Source organism: Leucoraja erinacea, chromosome 29, assembly GCF_028641065.1.
Source record: "Leucoraja erinacea ecotype New England chromosome 29, Leri_hhj_1, whole genome shotgun sequence".
Taxonomy (NCBI): Eukaryota; Metazoa; Chordata; class Chondrichthyes; order Rajiformes; family Rajidae; genus Leucoraja; species Leucoraja erinaceus.
Genome location: NC_073405.1, coordinates 8161873 through 8189237, shown reverse-complemented (window position 1 = coordinate 8189237; position 27365 = coordinate 8161873). Strand labels below are relative to the sequence as shown.

Genomic DNA, 27365 nt, shown 5'->3' with positions numbered 1-27365 from the left:
AATTCCACTGGTAGGCTCCCCCACTGGTGGAAACGTCTTCTCCACATCCACTCTATCTAAGCCTTTCACTATTCTGTACGTTTCAATGAGGTCCCCCCTCATTCTTCTAAACTCCAGTGAATACAGCCCAGTGCTGACAAATGCTCATCATAGGATAACTTACTCATTCTAGGGTCATTATTGTAAACCTATCCAGAGCCAACTCATCCTTCCTCAGATATCGTGCCCAAAATTGCTCACAATATTCCAAATGTGGCCTGACTAGCGCCTTATAGAGCCTCAGGTCTTTAACCTTCGGCTTTCCAGGGAAAACTATCAATGTCTGTCCAACCTTTCATGGGAGCTACTATCTCCTAACCCAAGCAGTATTCTGGTAACCTACTCTTCATCCTATCCAAAGCCTCCACATCCTTCCTGTAATGGGGGCCACCAGAACCACACGCAGTCTTGCGTTGAAATATAAGTGTCATGTTATTAATATTAATCTTCCAAACATTTGTGTTGTACAAACAGAAAATGCTGAAAACACTCAGCAGGTCAGGCAGCGTCTGTGAATAGAGAAACAGAGTTAATGTTTCAGATCCTAAACCCTTTGACGGAACTGGGAAAGAGAGAAGATAAGTTGGTTTTGATAAATGGTTTTGTACCTGAAATGCTAAGTGTTTTCCACAGATGCTAACCTGCTGAGTATTTTCATCTTTTTCTGTTTAATTTCACATGTCTACCATCTGTGATTTTCTTGATTTTCATTTTGTTTTGTTTCATTTTGTATTGTGCAGTTTTTTCCTTCTACCTTTGTGCCGACATGACAGAGGAAATGCATCTTTCTGCACTCCCCTGCCACCCTGCCACAACTTTGAATGAGATTGATTCCAGTCTGATGCATACTTGCAACACAAACGGCTGAAATGAAATCACTTCTAAATTTCCAAGCATTGTTGATTTGTGTATTTGATACCATTTTCTTGCATAGTAATTGATTTCTGTCCTGGTGACCTTGCATGGGGTATGGAACCATCTTATGAAATGATTTCAGAGCCTGGATCACCTGTTTAAAGCATTCTCTGGACAGGAGAAAAAAATATCTGTCTAAATGTCTTTAAAAATTACACTTTTCTTCCTTCCATAGCTTCCTCTGGCAACTCATTCTCTAATATTTTGTGGTAGGGAGTCAAGATTCTAAGTGAAATTCTCATTTTTAAAAAAATTATTCAGGCTTTAATATAATTATGGTGCTCACCCAATTCCTTCTTCTCAATAGACAAGATTGCTGGTTATCTTTCTTACATTTGCTTTCATCTTTGATCTCAAATAAGATCAAATAGAACAAATTGTCCTACAACTTTAGGCTGTGCATTCCATACGCAAGAAGAAGAAGATGGAACCTGATGTAAGTACCTGAATGCTTGACCAGGGCACTCAAGTTTATGTTGGGTTTAATTGCAACAAGTCTAAGGCTGAGTACAGGAAAATTAAATTAATAAAATGACGGTTGACCAGAGACTCTGGGGTCTACTTTTGTACTGAAAGTATGTGCTCGGCTAAGTCATCAATCATCCTGCATTTGTCCTCTCCTGAGTCTGTTTGTTATGCTCCCTTGAAGCTCACTAGGAACCTATTTCCCATGCTCTCATGAAACTCACTGTGGTCCCATTCCCCAAGCTCCATGCTCCTTTGAAACTAGCCAGGGCACTGTTTCAAATCCTCCTTTGAAACTCACCACACAAATAAGATCATTCTGTAGAATGTTTGCCCATGATGTGATTCGTTCATGCAAGCATACACTTAGTGCAAATTAAAATTAGACTCAATACTCATTAGTCCAGCATACTTAGTTAATTTCCATGCAGACCAGGATGGTGCCGGTTAAATGGGTAGTAGATGGTGAGTTTGCTGCATTTTGATTTGTAACATTCAGGCCAGTATCATCAGCTTTATTGTTTTCTTCAGGCAACAAACAACAAGTTTAAATTGTAGTTCTAATGAATAAAAATAGGTATCATTCTCTCCTCAAAGCAAAGCCATCTGCTGAAGTACATCTTTTTTCTCTTAGAAAAAGTAATATCATACTAACATTGGGTATGCCCCTGTTGCATTCTTTAAACCATTTTTCCATGGTCAGATTTAGCAATTTGGATCAATTGTGTATCTGTGAAGGCCAATAACATTAATGGGCATATTCTAGTAAATATTTATTTTTCTAAATTTCAGGCTTAAACCATATTGAAATATATATATATTTTTTTTTTAATTTGACACAAAGTAAGGGATGGAATCCTATTTAGGGTTATGAATCCCTGCATTTGGCACTGCTCAGAACTGAGTATGTCTCCCAAATTGGAAGCCCACAGTTTTTAGGGATCTGGAACACCAATTTGAACATCCATCTGGCATTTACATGAATATCGGTTGCAAAACCATAAGTAAATGATGGGTTCAAAAGCATGGCACATGCAACGTATTGTTCAGTGACCTGAGCTACTACACTAAAAGTGATTGATGGCTGTACAAAAAATGACTAGAAGACATTTTTTTGTACTTTATATTTCTATGCAGCCTCCAAGAGAATAAATGTTCATTCAAAAAGATAAAGTGCTGGAAAAACCTCAATTAATTCTACTTACAAAATTCTTAAGGGGTTGGACAGGCTAGAAGCAGGAAGATTGTTCCCGATGTTGGGGAAGTCCAGAACAAGGGGTCACAGTTTAAGGATAAGGGGGAAATCTTTTAGGACCGAGATGAGGAAAACATTTTTCACACAGAGAGTGGTGAATCTCTGGAATTCTCTCCCGCAGAAGGTATTTGAGGCCAGTTCATTGACTATATTTAAGAGGGAGTTGGATGTGGCCCTTGTGGCTAAAGGGATCAGGGGGTATGGAGAGAAGGCAGGTACAGGATACTGAGTTGGATGATCAGCCACGATCATATTGAATGGCGGTGCAGGCTCAAAGGGCCGAATGGCCTACTCCTGCACCTATTTTCTATGTTTCTATGTTTCTACTCTGGTTTCACAAAAATTTTGTAAACTTGATCTTAGTTTCTTGTTCCCCCTCTCTTCAGACCAACCTGAAGCCTGGTTTGGTCTCAAAATCAGTGAGCAGTATTAGATGGTCATATTGTCATCATTATTCTGAGATTAAGTGAGCCCCATTGTCAAACCTTCTATCTTGTGGACAGCTTTATGCACCTGTCCTATTGCACTTGCAATTTCCATGAAAAATAAAATGTAATTGAAAACCTGTAGATCATGAAGTCAGTAATTTCATCCCAGTGTTCTTCGTGCATCTGATGCATAGAGGAACCTGAAGGTGCATATTGGTCTCTGATGTCATCTGGATGCTACATTTAATTATTTCTGTGCAAATTGATTTTTTCCTACACTTGTAGTGAAATAATGTTTACACAAAACTTAAGGGCAGCAAGGTGGCACAGCGATAAAGTTGCTGACTTACAGCACTTGCAGCGGCAGAGACACGGGTTCGATCCCAACTACGGGTGCTGTCTGTACGGAGTTTGTACGTTCTCCTCATGACCGCATGGGTTTTCTCCGAGATCTTCGGTTTCCTCCCACACTTTAGACGTACAGGTTTGTAGGCTAATTGGCTTGGGTTTGTATACTTGGTGTAAATTGTCCCTAGTGTGTGTAGGGTAGTGTTAATGTGTGGGGATCGCTGATCGGTGCGGATTCAGCGGGCCGAAGGGCCTGTTTCCACACTGTATCTCTAAACTAAACTAAGCTAAACTATACATTTCTTTCTCGATGATAATTTGACTATTTAATGTTCTTACAGTTCTTTTCTTAAAACCTGACCCAAAACATCAACAAGTCTGCAGAAGGGTCTGAACCCAAAATGTTGTTCATCCATGTCCTCCAGAGATGCTGCCTGCCCTGTTATTCCTACACTTTGTGTTTTACTCAAGATCTGTAGTCTCTTGTGTCTCCACAACTCCTTTTCCTGCTCTAATTGTATTTGACATGAAATTAATGATTGGGCAGATGTTATAAGAGTTATTTGGTTCAAGTTACATTAAGGACATTAATCAAAGTTATTTATCAATGTCATTTGAAGCCCCATCATTGTGCCTCTTCTAACTATTGCCATTAGTATGCAGACACAAAGAACTGCAGATGCTGGAAACTTGCATGGAAACCAAGTCCTGAAGTAACTCAACCGGTCAGGCAGAATCCTTGGAGAACATGGACTGGTGGTGTTTCAGTCAGAAGCCTTCTTCAGAAAGGACATTCTTCTTTTCGTCTTGTTTAATCCCCTTTTATCATCCTTTTGTCTCCTTTTCATCTCCAGCCTTTGTCCACCTATCTGCCAATCAATTCACCTCCCCCTTCAACTATCACTTACCAGGCTTTGCTCCACCTCACCTGTTGTCCAGCTTTCTTACCTCTACTGCAATCCGTCTGAAGAAGGGTCCCGACCCGAATTGTTGCCTATCCATGTCCTCCAGCGATGTCGCCTGACTCCAGCACTTTGTGTTCCAGGCATAAGTATTTATTGTACTTCTTTAGCTCAAAATTACTTTTTATAAAGGGATGTAGATTTCTGAAAGCAATTCTCGTTTGATAACACTTATTTAATATTGCATTTTTAAAAGTTGGCATGTATGGCAGAGTGGGTCGTATATAAAACCCATCAAAATTGGGGGTGGTAAGGACAACACATTCTGGATGGGGCTAATGTGGGTTCTCAAGACCAGATTGAGACTGACTCGGAGATGCCTCCCTTAAGTAACAATAAATCAGATTTCAAAGCTCGCTGAAGGAATGCCTCAGCAGATATGCTCCACAAATGAAAGATGCAGATGAAGTCTGTATTATTTTAAAAAAATATTGGTAGCATACAAATGTCAATGGACTTCACTGTGCATCCCCAGGTTCCTCCATGTATCAGATACACCAAGAACTCAGGGTGAAAATCATGGACCTCTAGATCTACAAAATTAATTCCAGGTTTTCAATTGCATTTTATTTTCCACGTGGAAATGTAATCACTTGGTTCACATCAATGCGGCACCACATATCCCTATCCCTAGGCAACAGTTTTTTTCTCATTTCTGATTCTTGTACACATCTACATATGAACCTATTAGAGGCCAGGTGAAGAAAGAAAATAAGCCCTCAGCAGAGCAGATGGAAGTCATATGATTAAATATCAACGAATTCTAAGTAAAGTTGGCGTGTAAACCGAATACAAATTGTCATATTTTTGAATAGTGTGCCTTCTTTTTTTGAGATGTTTGACCTGATTTGTAATGCTATAGCACTTCTTCATAATAGAATAGTACTTAAAGTTTAGAGTGTGATAGGCACCAGCATCTTGAGGGATCAGGGTAATGTCATAAATTAGAAGAATTACGTTCAAAGAGTTTTTGAGCATAATGTGAATAAGCTTATGTTCTTAAAATAGGCTCTCATATCTGTTGTGCCAAGAACATGCATACAGTTGGAGTCTATAAACAGCAATGTTATCTTGTTTTTGATTCATTCTCTATAGTCTAGAGCTCTGTGGCAAATAAGATGAAACACCAATTTTCCACAATTGAATCATATCATTTGAACAGAGTGCTGTTTCTACAACATTGGTATTTGAAATGTATCTGTGGAGACAGAAACATACAGAATTGCACCCCTTCCCACTCTATCACCTTTCTTTGGCCTCTTACACTGCTTCAACAAAGTCCAACATTAACTGAGGGAACAATAAAAGACACAAAGTGCTGGATTCTTTGATCTTTTGAACTCATGAAGATTATATCTTCTTCTTCTGATATGGTTCACAGAATTAAACATTGAATTCAACAGGATCAGGATCATAAAAGATCTCGTAGCAATACTATGTGGAATATCAGCTGTTATCCCTGGTATGAGACCAAAAAATGCTGCAAATACTCAGCAAACCTGCAGAGAGAGCAACATGGTTAGCATGTTTGATGACATTTTATAGAACTAGGAAAAGTTAAAAAGCAAATATACCTTAAGGTGAATAGGAGAGGTTTTCCTTCCTAAAATGTCGGCTGAAAGAATTACTGAGGAAATCTAGCAATGTTGGAAATGCTATCATGTCGACACAAGGAACTGCAGATGCTGGTTTTAAAAAGCAAAGCACAAAACGCGGGAATAATTCAGTGGGCCAGGCAACATATTTGGAAGAGATGAACAGGTGATATTTTGGGTTGTGTCTGAAACTGTCAAAACTGTCTAGTTCATAGGAAAGCACATCCATCAGTGAGGTTAACACTGTTTTTCTCTTTCCTGATTGTCAGCATTGTTTTTTATTCAGATTGCCGCCAGCTGCATTGTTCTGTATCTCACAGTTCCGGTTCATTTTTTAATTAATTCTCCTCTGTTTATTCATCTTCCTCCTCTGAAGTTTTCTTCAGAGACATTAGCTGTGACTAACAAGTCTTCCCACACTCACTCAATGGGGGCGGCACAGTGGTCCGGTGTGCGGCACAGAGGTGCAGCTGGTAGAGCTGCGGCCTTAAAGTGCCAGGGACCCGCATTCGATCTTGACCTCTGGTGCTGAATGTGTGGAGTTTGCATGTTCTCCCTGTGACTGTGTGGGTTTTCCGGGTGTACTGGTTTCTTGCCTCATCCCAAAGACATGCAGGTTTGTAGGTTAATTGGCCTCTGTAAAATGCCTAATCCGTAGGGACTGGATGTAAAAGTAGGATAACATAAAACTAGTGTGAGCTGGTGATTGATGGTCAGCCTAGACTCAATGGGCTGAAGGGCCTGTTTTGAACCTACATTTCTCAATCAATCAATTGGTAATACCTCTTGGCCTTCATTTTATCAGTTAACCATTTTGTTCTTTATGTACCCCGTCCTTTTCTGAACCTCAAGATATGTTATCTTTTTAACTTTTTGTACTTCTATGGAAAGGTTATCAAATGCTAATCCTGTTGTGTAGGAAGGAACTGCAGATGCTGGTTCATACCAAAAATGGACACAAAAAGCTGGATTAACTCATCAGGTCAGACAGCATCTCTGGAGAAAAGGAATAGGTGATGTTTCGGATCTAGACCCTTCTTCAGACCCTGTTTCTCCCTTTATCTATGTGGCCTGATATGACGAGTATTTCCAACATTTTTTGGTTTCATACTTGGGATAACAGCTGATGTTCCACAAAATATTGTTGTGAGATTTTTTTTATATGCACAGTGAGAAAAGGCAGGAATGCCAATTTAACATCTCTTTGAAAAGATAGTATTTCCAAAGAAAATACAAAATGCTGGAGTAATTCAATGGATCAGGTAGCATCTCTGGAAGACATGACAGGCCGGTGACATTTTGGTTCAATACCCTTCTTTGGACCCAATCCCAAATGTCACCTGTCCATTTTTTTCCCTCATTTATCATATTGTTTACAGAGTACTATCAGTCTGAAGAAGGGTTTCGGCCCGAAACGTTGCCTATTTCCTTTGCTCCATAGATGCTGCTGCACCGGCTGAGTTTCTCCAGCATTTTTGTGTACCTACTATGTTTACATATGCTGCTGTGCTGCTGCAAATAAGAATTTCATTGTTTTATCTGGGACATATGACAATTAAACACTCTTGACTCTTAACTTGACTTGACCATGTTTGGATTTTAATAACATTTCCAATGATTTCACTGCTTGTACATCTATGCATTATCTGGTATCAAGATCCTCCCTCACTCTTGGTGTAATTGCAGCGTCTTAATTCTGTACAGTTTTAAGGTCAGATTGGCTGGGCATTTTTATCAATCAGCCTGAGGAGGGGGGGGGGACACAGTCTAACCCGCTGGGCAAAGACAGGCGCCTTTGATGCCCCGCCTCTAGAGGCCACGATCATTGGCTGCCTCCCGGATCACCCGCCCTTGGGATTGGCAAAGGTGGATGTCAGTCAGGGCGGGGCGGGGTGAAGATTGGTTGGTTCTGGGCTCTCTGGTTGGGTCTCGAGCGAGGCTTTAAACCCAAGGGGTAAGTGCGCTCGCGGGGCGAGCGGCGGTTGGGGCGGTTATTTGTGGGGGGGGGGGGGGGTTAGAGAGAGAGAGAGAGAGGGGGGGGGGGGGGGGGAGGGAAGACAGAGAAGGGGGGGAAGAGACAGTGGAGGGAGAGGGGGAGAGAGAGATAGAGAGAGGGGGGGGGAGAGGAGGGTGGAGGGAGAGGGCGAGGGGGAGAGAGAGTGAGTAGTGGTCGTTGCCATGGGCAACCCGTCAGGCCGACGGGCGAAACGATGTCGGTGCCGAGGCGTGTTTTCAATGGGAGGGGAAATGGTTGAAGGAGACGGAGGGGGGTGTGGCACGAAGCGCACACAAACACACATGCATGTGTGCGCACACACACACACACACACACACACACACACACACACAGTGGGGTGAGTTATTTCCAAACTCTTCTGCCCCAGTTTATAACTGGTGAGGTGTGAAGTGCATCCCCCCCCCCCAGTGCAGCGAGAGCGTAATTTGCAGCCTGTGGCTGAGGCCCCAGTTGACGGCTGGTGGGCTTCAACTTGCTGCTTTCTATTATTAAGAATCGAGGGTCCTCTCAACACCGGAGCATCCGCGTGAAGGCAGAGACCGGCCGAACTCTCAGGCAAGCAACCAATTCAGCAAGCATTTTGTTTTTAACTATTTATTTGGTGTTTGTGTAGATTGTATGGTGAAATTGTAGCTGTTTTTGTTTAAACGCAGAATGATTGAACTCCGTCTAGGATATCGTGGGCGTTGAACGGTTCGTTACAAATTTCATAGAGGTGTTTACAATCAAATTGTATTGCCGTGTTATGGGATGCTGGATCAGTATGCCAACCTTTTGAGTTGCAGTACAATATAGAGGTTTTGGCATAAAAATGTGGAACTGTGTATGGTTTAATTTGGATGAGATTGATTTGTTTTGGGACATTTCTAATTAATGAATACTGCATTACTGTTGACAGGAGTGCATTAAAGCCTGTTTATTATAAGAATAAGTAAATTAAATATTTTATTAGTTACTTGTATGTATTATGCCTCAATCCTAGAATATTTGTACTGACATGTCATCAATAATTCTCAGATATAAATAACGGTTATGTAAATGTCCTTTCTGATGGAAAAAAATGGAAATGAAAGAAATATGATTTTTTGAAATCTAATGCTGCAAGCCCTGATAGATGAGTGTCAGCAGGATATATCTGATAGTTATTTGTAACACAACAAAAACGCCACTTAGTATTGCATTACTATATACCAGATATCACATTTGGTCTGTATTCATTTTAGTTGGCATTGCTGTTGGGTGTGTCTCCTTATCTTCAAATGTGTGTTTGGGTGTCACATTTTGTTTACATACTTGTGAACTGTTTTGGGGTATTTTATTTCATTTAAAATTGGTATGTATAAACTACATTTAATATCAATGCTGCAATTAGTCAGGTGTGGCTCTAGGTGTGGCTGGGAAAGGATGAGAAGTGATTTCCTGCTTTGCATTGTTGTTTAGTGACCTTTTTGTTGGGAAGTGTATGTGTGACTGGAACAAGCCAGAACAACCAAGAAGAAAAAAGTTACTTTTTGGGTCAAGTAACAAGAGGACTACTGGAGTGAGTTCCTTCTGGACTGAGAAAAACAAATCTAAAAATGATTGCAAGGGCCAACTAAAAAAAATCACTGTTTTTTTTTTCCCTTTTTCCTTCCGCCCACAATATTTAATATGTAAAAGAATATGTGATTCTGTTCTATTCTGTTTGTAGTTTGTTTGTTTTTTGCACAAAGTCCGCGAGCATTGCCACTTTTCATTTCACTGCACATCTCGTATGTGCATGTGACGAAGAAACTTGACTTGACTTGACTTAAACTAATCGGTGGGATCAAATGTCCTCTGTAAACCCTAAAGGTCAATATCATCTGGCTGTTAAGGGCCTGTCTCACTGTACGAGGTAATTCAAGAGTTGTCCCAAGTTTTCCCCTGATTCGAACTCGTACGAGTAACGGTAGGTACATGAGGAAATCCGTTAAACTCGTGACGTTGTTTCAACACTGAAAAATGTCCACGAGAAAAAAAAATACTCGTGATGAAAAAATAGTTACTTTATACTCGTACGAGCCACTACGAGACATCCACAAACTCCTACGGACCCGCTATGGACATTCTCCGAGTTTGAATCGGGGGAAAATTCGGGAGAACTCTTCAAATTACCTCGTGCAGTGGGTCAGGCCCTTTAAGTGAAACGTGATAGTTTCCTTCAACTTGTCATTTATTCCCTATTGTATGTACCATACATGCAATTTGCTGTATTACTCACACTGACTTAAATATGTGAATATTTATCATGCACCTCCTATCAATATCATTGATATTACAGCAGCTCTTGGTATCCCTTTCTGAAAAAAATGTGCCTTTACTTATTTACATTTCATAGTATTCTGGGTCTGAAGAAGCGTCTCAACCCGAAACGTCACCCATTCCGTCTCTCCAGAGATGCTGCCTGTCCCGCTGAGTTACTCCAGCATTTTGTGTCTACCTTCATAGTATTGCAAGTACTTTCATAATTGAAATAAAATTTGCAATCGTTTTAATTTTGCTACAATTGTATTGATTTTCTTGATTTGTATCAAGCAATACCCCCATTCTGTTTCTTGTAATGTCCATAACACCAAATTGAAATGCACGACTAAAATTTGTGTGTTTTTTAAGTAATTTCTGTAACAGTCATTATACTTGTATTTGTGTATAACATCAATTTGGTGCAGCTAATCAATTGTAAGTCTCAAATTTATTGTTGTCCAATTAACTTATGTGACTACTACAAAATGTTGCATGCATTCAACTGAATTTTTTTTCTTTCCTTTCTGCCACCCCCAGTCAAGATAATTTGTTGGGTTATCTGCTCGTAGATATGCAACACTGTGAGGTGTTTGAACCCTCATAAGCCAGGGATTCCTTTTAAACAATAAGGGTTCAGCATTAAGTTGAATGTCTCCATTATATTTCGGATGAGAAAACTCCATCTTGTTAAATGTGCTGAAATGGACAACTGATATTTTTTTCCCCTGGGCAAAAGCTATTTTTCACGCTGAAGACCCCCTAAATAGCATGTCTGGTTTAATATCTAGGGTAAAGCAAGTAGCAGTGTTCTTAATGTAGCCTTTATCAAATAATTTGTTGTTTTCGCAAGAATATTGACCCTGTGTTCTGAATTCAAAGATATTGGAATTTTGAAACTTTTCTGATTCATAGAAAAGTTGCTTGTTTCATCAAAATATGATTTAAATGGAGGTTTTCAGTACCCAGTGTGATGAGAATAGTGCTTATGGCTGGCATATGTGGTGTTGAGTCAGAAATAACTGCAGATGCGGGTAAAATCGAAGGTAGACACAAAATGCTGGAGTTACTCAGCATCAATGGAGAGAGTGAATGGGCAACGTTTCGGGTTCTGCAGACTGATGTCAGGGGAGGGGGCTGGACAAAGATAGAATGTAGGCGGAGACAGTAAGACTAGTGGGAGAACTGGAAAGGGGAAGGAGTGAGAAAAAACAAGGGCTATCTGAAGTTAGAGAAGTCAATGTTCATACTGCTGGGGTGTAAACTACCCAAGCGAAATATGAGGCGCTGTTCCTCCAATTTGCGCTGGGCCTCATTCTTACAATGGAGGAGGCCCCGGCCAGAAAGGTCAGATTGGGAATTGGAGGGGGAATTCAAGTGCTGGGCCATCGGGAGATCAGATAGGTTATGACGGACTGAGCGAAGGTGTTCAGCGAAACAATCGCCGAGCCTATGCTTGGTCTCGCCGATGTAGAGAAGTTGACACCTGGAACAGCGGATACGGTAGATGAGGTTGGAGGAGGTGCAAGTGAACCCCTGCCTTGCTTTTTATCTCTCCATCCCCTTCCCAGTTCTCTCACTAGTTTTACTGTCTTCTCCTACATTCTATCTTTGTCCCGCCCCCTCCCCTGACATCAGTCTGAAGAAGGGTCTCGACCCGAAACGTCGCCCATTCCCTCTCTCCATAGATGCTGCCTCACCCGCTGAGTTACTCCAGCATTTTGTCTGTGTTCTGTATTGACTTGGGCGCATAGATGACATGAAATCTTTGCTTAATAGTTGTACTTTTGTTTTAGTATGATTCTTCAATGGAATTATCCAGTCATGAAACAAAGGGATGGATGCAGGAACTGAGAGGAGGAATCTTGGGCTTTAACTTCTAACTATTTTTTATCTTAGATACATCAAAACCTAAACTCCTGTACTGTTACAACTATCTTCATTATGCTTGATATATAAGTGAAGCCATACCTGGTTAGAACACTACCTGGGTAATATCAAAATGTTTGTTTCAATCTTGCTCAGTACTGTTTTTGTCTTTAGATGTCCATTCGAACAGCTACCAGAATTTACTATTTTTAGTAATGTTCAAATATATTGCTGTATTTGTAACAAATACACAGCTTGTATTTATTTAGTTCATGTCTCTTCGCTTAGCATTGCAAACTATTTTAATGAAACTCTTGTGATAAGCTGAATTTGAGGGTATATTATGGCTGTAAATTCTTTCAGAAATTCATTGTATTCATTTCTCATTTATCTTTATATGTGTGCCAGTTAATTTCTAGATTTGAGAAGCAACTGCTCCTCAGTTGCCAGCCAGTATCTCAATCTGTGACTCGGTTAGTTAATATTGATAGTTTGAGATGGATTGAATTATGATCCTGTTGGCAACAGCTGTGTGCAAATGTGTGCATTTCCTATCTGAGATTACAGTCACTTCTCTTTCCTCCATCCCCTACCCTTGGTCAGTGAAGGTGACACCCACAATACTTTGCATTCCTTGAAAACTGTTTGCATCCCAATTTCCAGAACACGGAGCCATGACATCCTTACATACAATGGGAAATATCAGTTGATGAAAAACATCTTGTTCTCATGAAATTTGAGTTTTTATTCCATATGGGGTTTTTTTTGGAATTTTATGCATTATTGGTGTTTATGCGGCCAAGATTTACTAGTTTAATTCCTGGGATGAATGGAGTGACAATTAAAGATTGACCAGATTGGGGCTATAATTGTTCGAGTAAAAAGAGTGAAAATTAATGTTGAAATTTTTGGAGGGGGTGATTTACCATTTGAGTGGTAAGAGGTTTTCCCCCTCGTGAGGAGAATCTGGAATAAGGATGGGGCATATGGATCGCCCATTTCAGTTGGAAACAAGGCCAAAAGATTTAACTTTTAGAATCTGGCCCGAGAGCCTGACTGGCCACCGCAACCATCCCTATTTCTTTGAGTACTTACTGTCTAGGATACAGCGCCCAGGATACTAATGGTAACATTTTCACTTGGAATATTTAAAAGGAATTGGATAAGTATCAGAGAGAGGATTGGGGGTTGCATTGAACTACTTCGGACGGGCCGTGAACATAGAAAATAGGTGCAGGAGTAGGCCATTCAACCCCTCGAGGCAGCACCGCCATTCAATATGATCATGGCTGATCATCCAGAATCAGTACCCCGTTCCTGCCTACTCCTTATATCCCTTGATTCCGTTAGTCAGAGCTATATCCAACACTCTCTTGAATACATCCAGTGAATTGGCCTCCACTGCCTTCTGTGGCAGAGAATTTCACAGATTCACAACTCTCTGGGCGAAAAAGTTTTTCCTCATCTCGGTCCTAAATGGCCTACCCCTTCTTCTTAAACTGTGGTTCCTGGTTCTGGACTCTCCCAACATTGGGAACATTTTCCCTGTAATCTGTGATTCGCAGAACTTGATCAGTTACATGCTGTCCTGTGGCTTCCAGATAAATTAACGGTAAATCTGTTCTATGTTAATCATACGAATCGGAAGCAGAGGTATTAGTGAAGGCTAGGCAGTCTCGTCACTACCTTGGCTATATGACCTTGCTATTGAATGAGACAGTCTATTTCTTCCCTGTCTGGAGATTTAAGATTGAGCTATGATAAGTTCTTATGACGACATTTTACCTTTCATTCTTCGTATTCCTTTTGCTCTATGAAACAAATTCATAACACAATTTAAAAGGTATCAGCAGCTGGTCTGAGAGAGGTTAACCAGATCATTGTATAGCTTGAATCATTTAGTTAACGTTTTCTTTTTCTTGCAATTTAAGGCAGAACTCTAGGCTTAATGTCCTATTTGCTTGCATCTAAATCTTTCTTGCAGCAGATATCGACATACAAGTCGGCCTGATTGCGGCATTATGAAATCTCTAATAGCAGAATTTGTTGTCCAAATGCTCTATATAGCCAGCTGAATGTTTAAAGATGTACATTTTTTTTGTCTATAATGAGATATTGCTTAAAGCTTTTATTACTGGAGCATGCTTTAAATAAGTAACTATTCACCAGTCATGCAATTCCATGCTTTTTATTTTCTTCTGCCTCTTTGCACAGAATTGTGCCCAAGATATGGTAACTCTCCTGGATTTCTCTTGTTGCTAGGAGATTACTTCCTTGTTGCTCAGCAGATTTCTGAGCAACCTCTAAGTAACAATGCAAGTACAGAAACTACTGTTAAACAACTGGAACTTTAGATATGTGACATTGAAGCAAAATATAGTTGTGTGAGTGATATGAATTCAAATTATCCTCCCAACCTAAAGATAAATGTTAAACTTGGACAGTTAGTTGCTGGGTTTGGTCATTAGAACATCCTGTTGAAAGTGTATTGCTTCAGACTAAAAAAATGATATCAGTAAAATTCACTTTCTGGCAACTAAAGAATTATTTTAAATATTCACTGAACTGTCAAGGTATGGTTCTAACATTTATATAAACAAACATGTATAGGTCACCCTCCCCTCCAAGTTATAGAGGTTGTAGTTTCATAGAAAACTGTCTATAATCATAAATTGTTTATAATTCAAAACACTTTCTGATTGAATCCCATCTCATAAGTGAACATACTTTTCTATGGGATGTTTGTTTTTCCCTCGAAGGTAATGACTACCGTAGATGCTGGTTTATGGAGGCGGGGGTGGCACTTAAGAGATTGCTTAGGAAATTGACTATGCAAACCTCTTAAGCGGCCTGCAGCTGTCAAATTCCTTATTTTAAAAACACGTAAATTTCAAGGCTAAAATCCAGTCGAATTTAAAGGGCCTTTTGGGTTCAGTGATTACATTGTAACACTTGTTTGATTATTCTACTCAACTATTGGATTTGATGCTTTTCAGATTTGAATGTTTTAGAGCATGAGGTAGAGAAAGAACAATGGTAGCCGATGGGAATTACATTCAGCCCTTTATACTGGGCTCTTTTAAAATGGTTTACGTTAACTATAAATTTACATAGGAATCATCGTCAATTTTTAAATAATTAAAAATATAAAATATCAAATTTATATTTTGAAATACTTAATGGCAGAAAATTGGCTAGGTTAAAGCTTCTGCTCCAAAAGCAGTTCATATTTTGGTTAGATTTTCCCCAGTATTTTCTATTTGTGATTTCTAACACGGCATTTAGCTGGTGAATTTGTGTAATTCAGTTTTAAGCATATTTTTCTGTAGTTTTGACGAAGCTTCTCTAATTTTAACATATTTAGTGATTTGGCTGTGAATTGCTGTATTCAACTACAATTCCATACACTAATCCCATTCAATGTATGTATTGCATTCTGTCTTGTGCTTATCACTAGCTCCCCAAAGAGGTGAGATTTAAGTACTACATCTTTATATTTGACTTTGGCCATACAATTCATAATTCTGTTACTGGGTTAAAAGCTCATTTATTTATCTTATTTGAATGGCAATTTTTATAATTTAGACAAATGTCTCATCATATGTGAACTTTAAAGTTATTCACTGTCTAAATGGTAACCTATGATTATGTTGTGTGATAGCACCCTCTATTGTGCACGCAAGGAACAGGCACTTGTGATTACAATATGAAATAACAAGATTGGCATCACAAGCTGTTGGGGAAAGCTGAGGGAAAAGTGATGCTGACATGTAGCTAAGGATTTGAAAAGTTCCAAGTGTTGAAATTAAAAACTGGAAATGCTCAATAGGTCAGGCAGCATAAGTGGGCAAAGAATGTAGGAAAGAACTGCAGCTGTTGGTTTACACTGAAGATAGACAAAATGCTGGAGTAACTCAGCGGGACAGGCTTTGACAGGCAAAGACTAAGTTTCAGATCAATGAACCTTCATTGGAATTCAAAGTGGCTAAGAAAGCCGGCAACTGACATTCATCACCAAGCTGTTTCAGGCACAAGAAGTTGTGGTTGATTCTCGAAGTTCACAATCCATAGTGATTTTTTTTTAATGATAAAGTCAGGTGTTCAGGATATCTTGTTGCAGGGTATAAGAACAATAGTTTACCCAGTGGATAGAGTTTCTTTGAGAGAGCTGTGGAGCCTCACATTTAATATGGAGATTAGGTAAATGTGGATTTGTAAATTAGGCATGTGGATTTGTCTTTGCAGGAATGTGACATTGAAGTAATAGATGAGCAATGATCTTGCTGAATGGCAGACAAAGGGCAGAATGGTCTTTACCCAAGTTCTAGTCATTGTCTCATCCCTGTGGGGAGATTGACGTGCCTTGCCTGGCCCAGGTAAAGACGAGAGCTGTAGGCAGAAATTCTGGATGATGAATCCAGATTGTTATTAATTATCAGATGTTTTAACTAAGTCCTTATCTGGCATTATCGCTGTGCTTAAAGTTGACAAATTGTGAAATCTATAGATTACGGTCTCAGTTAAATCTCGAATAATATTATTGTAGTGAGTTCCTTTTGTTAATGTTCTTATGGATGTTTTTGTACAATAATTTTGAAGGAAGGAAACTTGGATAAAATATGAAAGTAATGTCAATGCTGGGTGTATATCTTTGGACTTGCAATAATAAATCTTTCCTCACTGGATCGAATATAAAAGTGAAAGTTGCATATGTTTGGAATTGATCAAACCTTGTATTTAGTGTGACTGGTTATAGTATGTTTATATTTCCTCATTCATCTCATAGATGGTGTTGAGAATAATCCCCTGATTGATCTCTGGGTAAAATTGGCTACTGCTGGTTTTAACAACTGGACAGTGTGAGGTGAAAATATTTCATCAGTTCCATCCTCGATTGGCATTATGGGAGACTTCGGATCATGATCTACCTTGATATACAGTTTGGTCTGAGCCCTGTGAGGGCCAGTGCAAGTCTACAACTGCAGATTCCAAAGGAATGAGGCTGAATGGAGAGTTTGCTTTGCAAAATAGTAAGACTTGGGTCCTGGAAATGTTGCTGATGCTTCAGTTCTCAAAATTAACCAACTGTGGCAGAGTTTCAGTTGGGTATTGATTGATGGCATTTTGCAAAACATGTGATGTGAAGTTGTTCCTAATTTTGCTATGATGGTTGAAGCACGATGCATCGAATGATGACTCCACAAAAAAGGTAGATAATTTCATTGATAACTTGGTTTAGTCTGTCTTGTGGTCTTTATACTCGGGTTGGTGAAATCAAGTGTTGCATCAGAAAATTTGAGCTGCCATTTGTTTACCTTAACATCGAGTGTCTGCAGCCTTTCTTGGCCTGTGAGTGGCAGGCATAGTTGATTCCATAATAGTCAATATAGATTCAGCTGTAGGATAGAAAATATATTTGAGATGTAAAGCACCATGAGTTTATTTAAATAAGTATTTGGTGATTGAAGAAGGCAATCAAAAACCAATTACAAAACATCACTGATCGGGGCTACGGATGCTTTGTCCACTGACCCGGACTCCCCGCGAGTCTCCCACAGCGACTACACTGACCCTTGCCACTCTACCGCCCACCAGCGGGCCACAGCCGTCACCTTACCTGAGTTCCAGGCCGGCAGAATCCGACAGCATGTGGTCTGATTCTTCTGGGTCCTACTGCTCCCCATCTCCTACAGGGAACCTCAGTGTGAGTACCGCTTGTTCTTCCCCTTTCCCTTTCAACCAGGCGGTCCCAGCTACTCCCCACCCATACAATAATATTCATGCCCCCCTCCTCTTTGAACACCCACCAGACATCGCCTCGGCCTCCATCTACTCACCTGCCCCCCCTCCGACCCCCACCCCCCCACCCCTGTCTTGTCTTCACCATCCCCCCTGACCTCTCCTTTTCTGACACAGAAAGATCTGCCCTCAGAGGCCACACCTTTGTTCCTATCCGCCCCCCACCCCAACGGATTCCGTGCGTGCCACGACGTAGAGCTTTTCTTCCATCACCTCCGCCTTCGTGCCTTTTTCTATGGGAAGGAAAATCGGGCAGGGCTGAGGAACAATAAGTTTGGAGGGCAGTCAGCCGGAAGTAATGAAATCTGAAATGGCGTGTGATATTAAGTCCCGATACTCGTCTGTGGGATCATGGTCTAGGGATAAGTAGAAGGTGTCCGAGAGTTGTTGCCTGGCCTCATCCCGGTAGGGGTCAGCGCGCCAGACTACCACAGCACCTCCCTTATCGGCCGGTTTGATTATAACGTCGGGGTTGCTGCCGAGTGAGTGAAGGGCTGTATGTTGAGGGGGGGGGGGGGGGGGGGGGGCGGGGTGAGTACAGTAGGTGAGGGGAGTGGAAAAGTTGAGACGGTTGATATGATGCAGTTGGAAATAAAAAGGTTTAAAGTGGGTAGAGGGCCATCTGCAGGAGTCCAAGAGGATGGGGACCAGTGGAGACCGGAGAAAGGGTCATCACAAGGTGGTTCCTCAGTCCTGCCCAATTTTATCTTCTCCCAAAAGCCACAAACAGAACTTCCCTGGCAGATCCATTGTTTCTGCTTGTTCATGTCCCACTGAATTAATTTCCACATACCTCAACTCCATCTATTCCACCCTGGTCCAATCCCTCCATACCTATGTCCAAGACACCTCGCACGCCCTTCGTCTCTTCAATGACTTTCCTTTTCCTGGCCCCCACTACCTCATCTTTACTATAGATGTCCAGTCGCTCCACACCACCATCCCCCACCAGGAAGGTCGTAAAGCCCTCTGTTTCTTCCTGGACCGTAGAAACAGCCATTTTCTATCTACTTATACTCTCCTCTACCTAGCTGAGCTGGTCCTTACCCATAACAACTTCTCCTTCATCTCCTCCCACATCCTCCAAATCCAAGGCTATGGGCACTCGCATGGGCCCCAGCTATGCCTGCCGCTTTGCAGAGTACATCGAACAATCACTGTTCCAGACATACACTGGCCCATCCCCGAACTCTACCTCCACTACAATGACTACTGCATCGGTGCTACCTCCTGCACCCATGCAGAACTCACTGACTTCATTAACTTCACGACTAATTTCCATCCTGTACTCAAATTTACTTGGACCATCTCTGATATCTCCCTACCATTTCTAGATCTCACCGTCTCCATCACGGGAGATGGACTATCGGCTGACATCTATTATTAACCTACTGACTCTCACAGCTATCTGGACTACACTTCTTCCCGCCCTGCTTCCTGTAAAGACTATCCCCTACACCCAATTCCTCCATCTATGCCACATCTGCGCCCAAGATGCGGTGTTTCATACCAGGTCATTGGAGATGTCGTCATTTTTAAGGAACGGCGGTTTCCCTCTTCCATTATAGATGAGGGTCCCTCTAGCGTCTCCTCGATATCCGCAGTTCTGTTCTTGCACCCCCTCCCCCCCCCATTCGTAACAAGGGCAGAGTCCCCCTTGTTCTCGCATTCCATCCCATCAGCCGTTGCATACAGCACATAATCCTCCGACATTTTCGCCATTCCAACGGGATCCCACTACTAGCCACATCTTCCCATCGCCACCCCTTTCCGCTTTCCGCAGAGACCATTCCATCCACAACTCCCTCATCAACTCGTCCTTTCCCACCCAAACCACTCCCTCCCCAGATACTTTCCCCTGCAATCACAGGAGATGCAACACCTGTCCCTATACTCCCCCCTCGACTCAGTCCAAGGACACCGACAGTCTCTTCAGGTGAGGCGGAGGTTCACTTGCAACTCCTGCAACCTCACCTACTGTATCTGCTGTTCCAGATATGGACTCCTGTATAGGGGGGGTTGCAGTAAGGTCACTGGGTTATAGGGCTCGACGCACGGAGCCGCTAAATCCAACTGGAAGACATCCATAACTTCCGGTATATGTTATTAATGCTAGAAACACGTACTTTCCTACCTGTTTAAAAACCGCCAAAATATTGAATTTTTGCACCGAAAAAAATTGTGGGAGTCGGTGTAAGTGTGAGAGACATGTACCCAACTTTAGAATTCCAAACGTGAAGCGAAATGAAGGTATAGAGAAGCGAGAACTGAAGGGGCTACAGCAGCTAAAGTGTTTGGTAAACATTGAAAATATTGGGAATTATCGCATTTGCGCACTGCATTTCATCAAGTAAGGCTTTATTTGTGTTTTTTCTTGATTCCTTTGGTATCTAAAAATTCTCAGAAGTGATAAATCTGGCTGTAAATTTTTCTTCAGATTTTCATTTTGTATGTAAAAACCCACGAGAATCATGGGCGATTTAAAAAAAATTACAGCCAGATTTATCACTTCTGAAACATTTTAGATGCCAAAGGAATCAGGAAAAAACACAAATAATGCCTTAGTTGATGAAATGCAGTGAGCAAATGGCCAATGTTCGCCAAGCACTCTGGCTGTTGTTGTCCCTTCAGCTCTCGTTTCTATCTACCGTCATTTCTCCTCACTTTTGGAATTCTGAAGTAGGCTAAATGTCTCGCATGCTTATCCCGATTTCCATAATTATTTACAGTGCAAAAATTGACAATTTCAGCAGGTTTTAACGGGCCCGCTACGCTGGAAACAATGGTAAGTGCCTACTTGCAGTTCATCGCGTGTAATCCATTTGGAGTAGCGTAGCAACAGTACGGGTCATGAGTTGTGACCCGACTGCCATGAAACCTACCTATATCTGCGAGACCAAGCGCAAGCTCGGCAATCGTCTTGCTGAACCCCTCCGCTGAGTCCGCCTATACCTACCTGATCTCCCGGTTGCTACCGATGCTTTGTCCACAGTTCTCTGACCAGTCGTACAAGGCTGTGACTACATTTTATCTCTGTACGGCACACTCCTCTGACATCAGTCTGAAGAAGGGTCTCGACCCGAAACGTCACCCATTCCTTCTCTCCAGAGATGTTGCCTGCCCCGCTGAGTTACTCCAGCATTTTGTGTCTACCTTTCATTTAAACCAGCACCTACAGTTCTTTCCTACACCTTAAAGTTATTTACTGGTGCTAAATTAGTGTAGCTAGCATGTTTGCAATTTGGTGACTTCTGTTGAGAAACTTGTAATTTAATTACAATACTTGGGCGTGAATAGTATTGCAGTATTCACGATAAGAAATCACCAGTGATTTGAATTGAATTTATTCCAACCCTGTATGGCCTGTGGCAGTATATCCTTTACTTAGTTTGGTGTGATTAATGCCATTTGGTAATGGAACTGGGAGTTTGGGATATTCAAAGGTCTTTTTATTGTCACGTGTACCAATTAAGGTACAGTGAAACTCGAATTACCATGCAGCCATCCTAAAAAAAAAAAGCAACAAAACACAACTACATAAGTTAACATAAACATCTACCAAAGCGGATTCCCCCCATTCCTCGCTGTGATGTAAGGCAATAAAGTCTAATAATCTTCCTCTTTATGCATATGATATTAATGCACAAGTCATGACTCCTGCTCAAAGTACTCATCAGAGAACCCACTGTTGCAGTGTATTGCTTTTAAAAGTGAATAAATAGAATTCAACACTGGCTCTTTATACATGAATAAATGTTGACTTTAAATAACAGTATTGAAGTTCATTTTGTTACAGTAATCCTTATACATAATTTAAATTCACATTTTTGCTGTATAAAGTAATTACCGGTAATTTTTTTAAATTTCCAGATACTGTTCATTTCTGTTGGGAGATTACGTAAAACATCAATTCCATTTGGATCAACTAAGGTAAATATTTTGAGTAAAATATGTGGTTCAATTCCTTTTGTTAAAGAAGAACATGTTCACAGTTTTATTCCATTTGAATGGGATTTACTCTTTGTTTTGCTAGTGTTATTTGATTAATCTTGAGCATGGCAACTATCCTGGTGACGATAAAATACCAAACAAGGATATATTGATGTCCTCCATTAAACAGTACCAGAAATCTTGGCTTTGATTGTGTTTCTGATTTTTATTTTTTTCAGGGCTGTATTCAATTGTGTATATTATGTTTATCTCGGAGTAGTCCAGTTTTGCAGTTAAAGATCATTGGCCAATTTTTGAATATGTTGATTTTTGTTGTTGGATGAAATGCCACAAGTGGTCTTCGTGCCTTAAGAGAGAAAATAGATGAGTTCCTATTTCTAGCAATTTGTGGTTTATGTTTGTCGATTGACTTGTCTTTGATGAAACGGGTTATAAAGTGCAGACACCTACTATTACCTTCATCAGCAGTACCTCCTTGAAAAATTGCTTTTGAGAGAAGTACACCAGTCATAAGGGATAATAGTCGTTAGCGCAGGGCTGATCATTTTAATTTTAAAAGCATTTAATTGTATATCGGGTAAGCCGAATTTATTCAGGTTTAGTAATTCGCTTGCACTTTGCACTAACGTCCGAGTTGATGAAGTGCTTTGTGAGGCTAGTTGTGGCACGTATGAACTCCTAAGCAATAACCTGGACGTATTCCATTGTGGCCTACTGCCACAATAGATCAATGTGGGATTGACACAAAATGCTGGAGTAACTCAGCGGGACAGACCCGAAAAGTCACCCATTCCTACTATCCAGAGATGCTGCCTGTCTCACTGAGTTACTCCAGCATTTTAGGTCTATCTTTGCTGTAAACCAGCATCTGCAGTTCCTTCCTACACAATGAGGGATAGGGTCTTGTCACCCTCTGCCCTGCATTGGACTACTTGGGCAATGAAAACCCACATTTCATGCTGTTAGCTGAATGGGGTTACCTAAAATTGGAGAATTTATGTCATTTGAGTTCATGCCATTTGGGTTGTAAGCTACCCAAGTGCAATGTGAGATGCTGTTTCTCCAGTTTGCCTGTGGCTTCACTCTGGCAATGGAGGAGGCCCAGGACAGTGAGATTAGTGTGAAAATGGGTCGGGGAGTAAAAATTGTTCGCAACTGGGATATTCAGTAGGCCTTGGCATACCGAGTGTAGGTGTTCAGCAAAACAGTCGCCAAGTCTATGCTTTGTCTCGCCGATGTACCATAGGCCATATTGGGAACACGGGAACACGGGATGCAGAGATGAGGTTAGAGGAGGTGCATGTGAACCTCTGTCCCACCTAGAATGACTGCAGGGATCCTTAGATGGAGGTGATGGAGATGGTCTTGGGACAGGTGTTGCATCTCCTGCCATTGCAGGGGAATGTACCTGGGTGATTTGAGAAGGGGTGAGTGAACCACAGAGTTGTCATAAGGCCACTAGATAGGTGCAGAAGAAGGCCATTCAGCCCATCAAGTCTACTCTGTCATTCAATCATTCTCCTGCCTTTTCCCCATAACCCCTGACACCTGTACTAATCAAGAATCTATCTGTTCCTTAAAAATATCCATTTGCCTCCACAGCCTTCTATGGCAAAGAATTTTGCAAATTCACCACCCTCTGACTAAAGAAATTCCTCATCTCCATCCTAAAGGGACATCCTTTAATTCTGAGGTTACGACCTCTAGTCCTAGACTCTCCCACTCGTGGAAACATCCTCTCCACATCCACTCTGTCCAAACCATCCACTATTCAGTATGTTTCAATGAGGTCCCCCTTCAATCTTCTAAACTCCAGCGAGTACAGGTCCAGTGCCATCAAACACTCATATGTTAACCCACTCATTCCTGAGATGATTCTTGTACACCTCCTCTGGACCTTCTCCAGAGCAAGCATGTCCTTCTTCAGATATGGTGCCCAAAATTGCTTGTAATACTCCAAATGCAGCCTGACCAGTGCCTTATGGAGCCTCAGCATTACATCGGTGGACACAAAAATGCTGGAGTAACTCGGCGGGACAGGCATCATCTCTAGAGAGAAGGAATGGGTCGAGAACCTTCTTCAGACTGATGTATGGGGAGTGGACGGAACAAACTGTCTGTCCTGCTGAGTTACTCCAGCATTTTGTCTACCTTTGATTTAAACCAGCATCTGCAGTTCTTTCTTACACATTTTGTCCGCTCCACTGCAAAATCTCCTCAAGTTATGTTGAAGAAGTTCTCCTCTCCCCGACGTGAGTTCAACAATGTCCTCGACATTCTATCTTTAGCCTGCCAATTCCCTGACATCAGTCTGAAGAAGCCCGAAACGTCACCCATTCCATCTAGAGATGCTGCCTGTCCCGCTGAGTTAATCCAGCATTTTGTGTCTACCTTCGATTTGAACCAGCATCTGCAGTTCTTTCTTACACACTCAGCATTACATCCCTGTTTTTGTATTCTAGCCCTCTTTAAATAAATGCTAGCATTGAGTTTGCCTTCTTTACTACCAAGTTGTGCAGGGAATGGTCTCTGCAGAAGGCGGGGAAGGGGTGGAAATGGGAAGATGGGTGGAAGTGGGATCATGTTGGAGGTGACGGTAATGTCCTAGTATGATGTGTTGGATGCGAAGGTGAGATCTAGGGGAATTCTATCCTTGTTCCTTCTGGAGGGAGGGAAAGCGAGAACGGAACTATGGAACACAGGTTTTATGGGTAAGGTATTCTATGACAGAAGGGGGGGGACTACATTTACTAAAGAGAAAAATGTTCCTTGCCTATGCTGACCTATTACCTGCCATGATTTTTCCTGCCTCCCCCCATTTCCAGCTCTCTTTTACTTTCTCTTCCGCCGCCCTCCCAACCACAATCAGTATGAAGAAGGGTCTTGTCCCAAAACTTTACCTATCCAGAGATGCTGCCTGACCTGCTCCAGTTTCCAGCACTTTATCGTTTAGTGTGTTAACCAGAAGCTAAAATTCCTTATTTCTCTGTCTTTTTACAATACTGGCACACAATGTGACAAAGGGGGTCAAATTTCAAATTCCTTCAAAAAAGTTGACAAGCGCGTTATTGGGCTCCTGACCAATATAGTATCAAAAAATATATAAGAAAATATAGCATATTGATGGCAAGTTTCCGAAAATGGCACTAGATTACACATACATTTTGTGTAACGGTTGTCGAGTGGTGTCCACCAGTGACCTGGTTGGCACAGTAAGTGCACGTATTTCTTATTCCTTTCTATGTTTATGAATACCACATGGAATAATAAAATTGCAAACACCATTTCCACTTCATTCATCTGATCATGTTGTAGAATACTGCATCCATCTGAGTGGACACCGCAACGCGCGTTACACGATATTACACACAAACGTACGTTGCGGTGGACCCGCAAAGGTTTGGTGTCCCACAAAACAAACATTACATTATTAGAGAAAACCAAGTTATATCTATAGATAGAAAAAATGGCACATTACCTTATGGATTTGACGGCCGATGATTCATCGGAAAGTTTGATTTGGGATGATTTTTTTAGTGAGTTAAATGTCTCCGTAACAGTCGTTGTGGAGCTTCCGGAGGTTGACACGAAGGAATGAAGTTAGCGACTTGGTCGGTACGAAAGGTAAACAAGAGACAGTGTTGCCAAATTGAAGATTTGCTCAGTTTCTTAGGTTTGATGACCAATTTATGCCGCGAAGATTTTTTTTATTGACTTTAAAAAGTCGGAAAATATATCATTAACGGTCGTTGTGTTTTTGACTATGATGTTTTTGATATATTAAATGTGAATATAAGAAAAATAATTAACTCACCCAAAAATCACTAATGCCATAGGATACATCATTGGGGTTTGTGTAAAGCAGTAGAGGTTTGGAGTCTCCGTGGTTTAACTTACGGAGGTACCGACCCCAATAACGGTCGTTGTCACAATGGACAACAAGCACAACGACCGTTACGGGATCTTTGCTAGGCAGAATACCAGCCATGCTACTGTAATTTTCACCTGGTATTGATGAAGATATTTCCCTAGATCATTATCAAAACGTATATGTATGAGGGCCCATATGAAGTTTATTTATGAATTAAATATTCATGACTAAATGTGGCTTAGTTTTTAATGCCACATTTTTGGTGTCCAAAATGGTGGTAAATCGATGAAAATATGTCTGTTATGAAAAAGATTTTTAGTTTCGGTCTTGAAGTTATCTAATTTATATCTGTTATTTGTAATGTTTCACATGATGGGTAGATTTTTGTTAAGAACAGTGTATTAGTGTAAAAACCTGAATAATAATCTTGTTCCTCAAAATCTCTCCAGTATTGTAAAAAGACTTGTACAGGTGCACAACCTTTTATCCGGTGTTCCGGAAACCGAAAACCTCCGAAAACCGGCCATTTTTTCCAGGATGTCATCGGCACACCAAAGCTCGCATTTGGCGCCAAACTTGACCCGAAACGACCCACGGTCAACCCAGGTCTGTACTACTGTAGCGGCTGCCTCCTCCCCGGAGACCGGGGAGACACTTAAACATCTGTAAATCATTGCTTAAATGTTAGTCAGTTAGTTTGGAGGGCTTTTATGTGAAGGGGGGGTTGAAGGGGTAAACTTTAATTCTTAGTCCCCTAACTGGTCGGAGAGACGGGGAGCGGTCAATGCCTTACCGGGTCGCCGTGCAGTAAGCTCTGCAGCGCTGTGGCCGCTCAACTCCCAGCTGGGGCTGCGGGCGGCGCTGGTTGTAGCTTCGACCCCGGCAACTCTACCCCTGGCTGCGAGGCGCTCCAAATCCACCGCCACCCGCAAATGTTGGGAGTCGGCGGCGTCGCAGCGCTGGGATACCAGCGGGGAGCGGGCAATGCCTTACCGGGTCGCTGTGCGGTAAGCTCCAGGGCGCGGAGGCCGCCTTCTCCCAACATTCGCGGAGCTGGGGCCGCGGGCGGCGCTGGATTTGGAGCGCCGCGCAGCCAGGGGTAGAGTTGCCGGGGTCGGAGCTACAACCGGTGCCGCCCGCGGCCGGACGGAGCCCCCAGCTCCGCGATGTTGGGAGTCGCCGACCAGGTAGGGGACTAAGAATTAAAGTTTCCCCCTTCACCCACACCACCACCACCACCACATAAAATCCCTCCAAACTAACTGACTAACATTTATGCAATGATTTACAATGATTCCCCGGTCTCCGGGGAGGAGGCAGTCGCTCCAGACTTTTTCAAGCAGCCCGCGCTACCTACCTAATCTACGCTAAAAATCTTCCATTCGGAAATCCGAAAATGTCCGAAATCCGACAAGTGTCTGGTCCCATGGCTTTCGGATAAAAGGTTGTGCACCTGTATTTTAAACTACAAACTGCCTTGATTGCACTAATTTTGTGTTTTTTATTCGGCTTTGTGTTTTTACTTGATTTGTTTTTTAATTGATTTTTTTTTGTTTATTTTATTATCATTGGGGTAGTGTGTTTACAAA

General features: G+C 41.6%; 1 protein-coding gene across 5 annotated transcripts in view; it reads left to right on the top strand.

The window, feature by feature from the left end:
- Positions 1-7892: 7892 nt before the first annotated feature.
- LOC129711111 (guanine nucleotide-binding protein G(I)/G(S)/G(O) subunit gamma-7-like) overlaps positions 7893-27365 on the top strand; it is a 71004-nt gene continuing 51531 nt past the window's right edge. Inside the window, exons 1-2 of one of the 5 annotated variants that reach the window (XM_055658513.1) lie at positions 7893-7961; positions 21825-21884. The gene's annotated coding sequence lies outside the window, so the exon portion shown is untranslated. Of the gene's footprint in view, positions 7962-8193; positions 8580-8695; positions 8718-21824; positions 21885-27365 lie in introns of those variants that run through there. The other 4 variants (XM_055658516.1, XM_055658512.1, XM_055658514.1 and 1 more) reach the window with 4 other exon arrangements.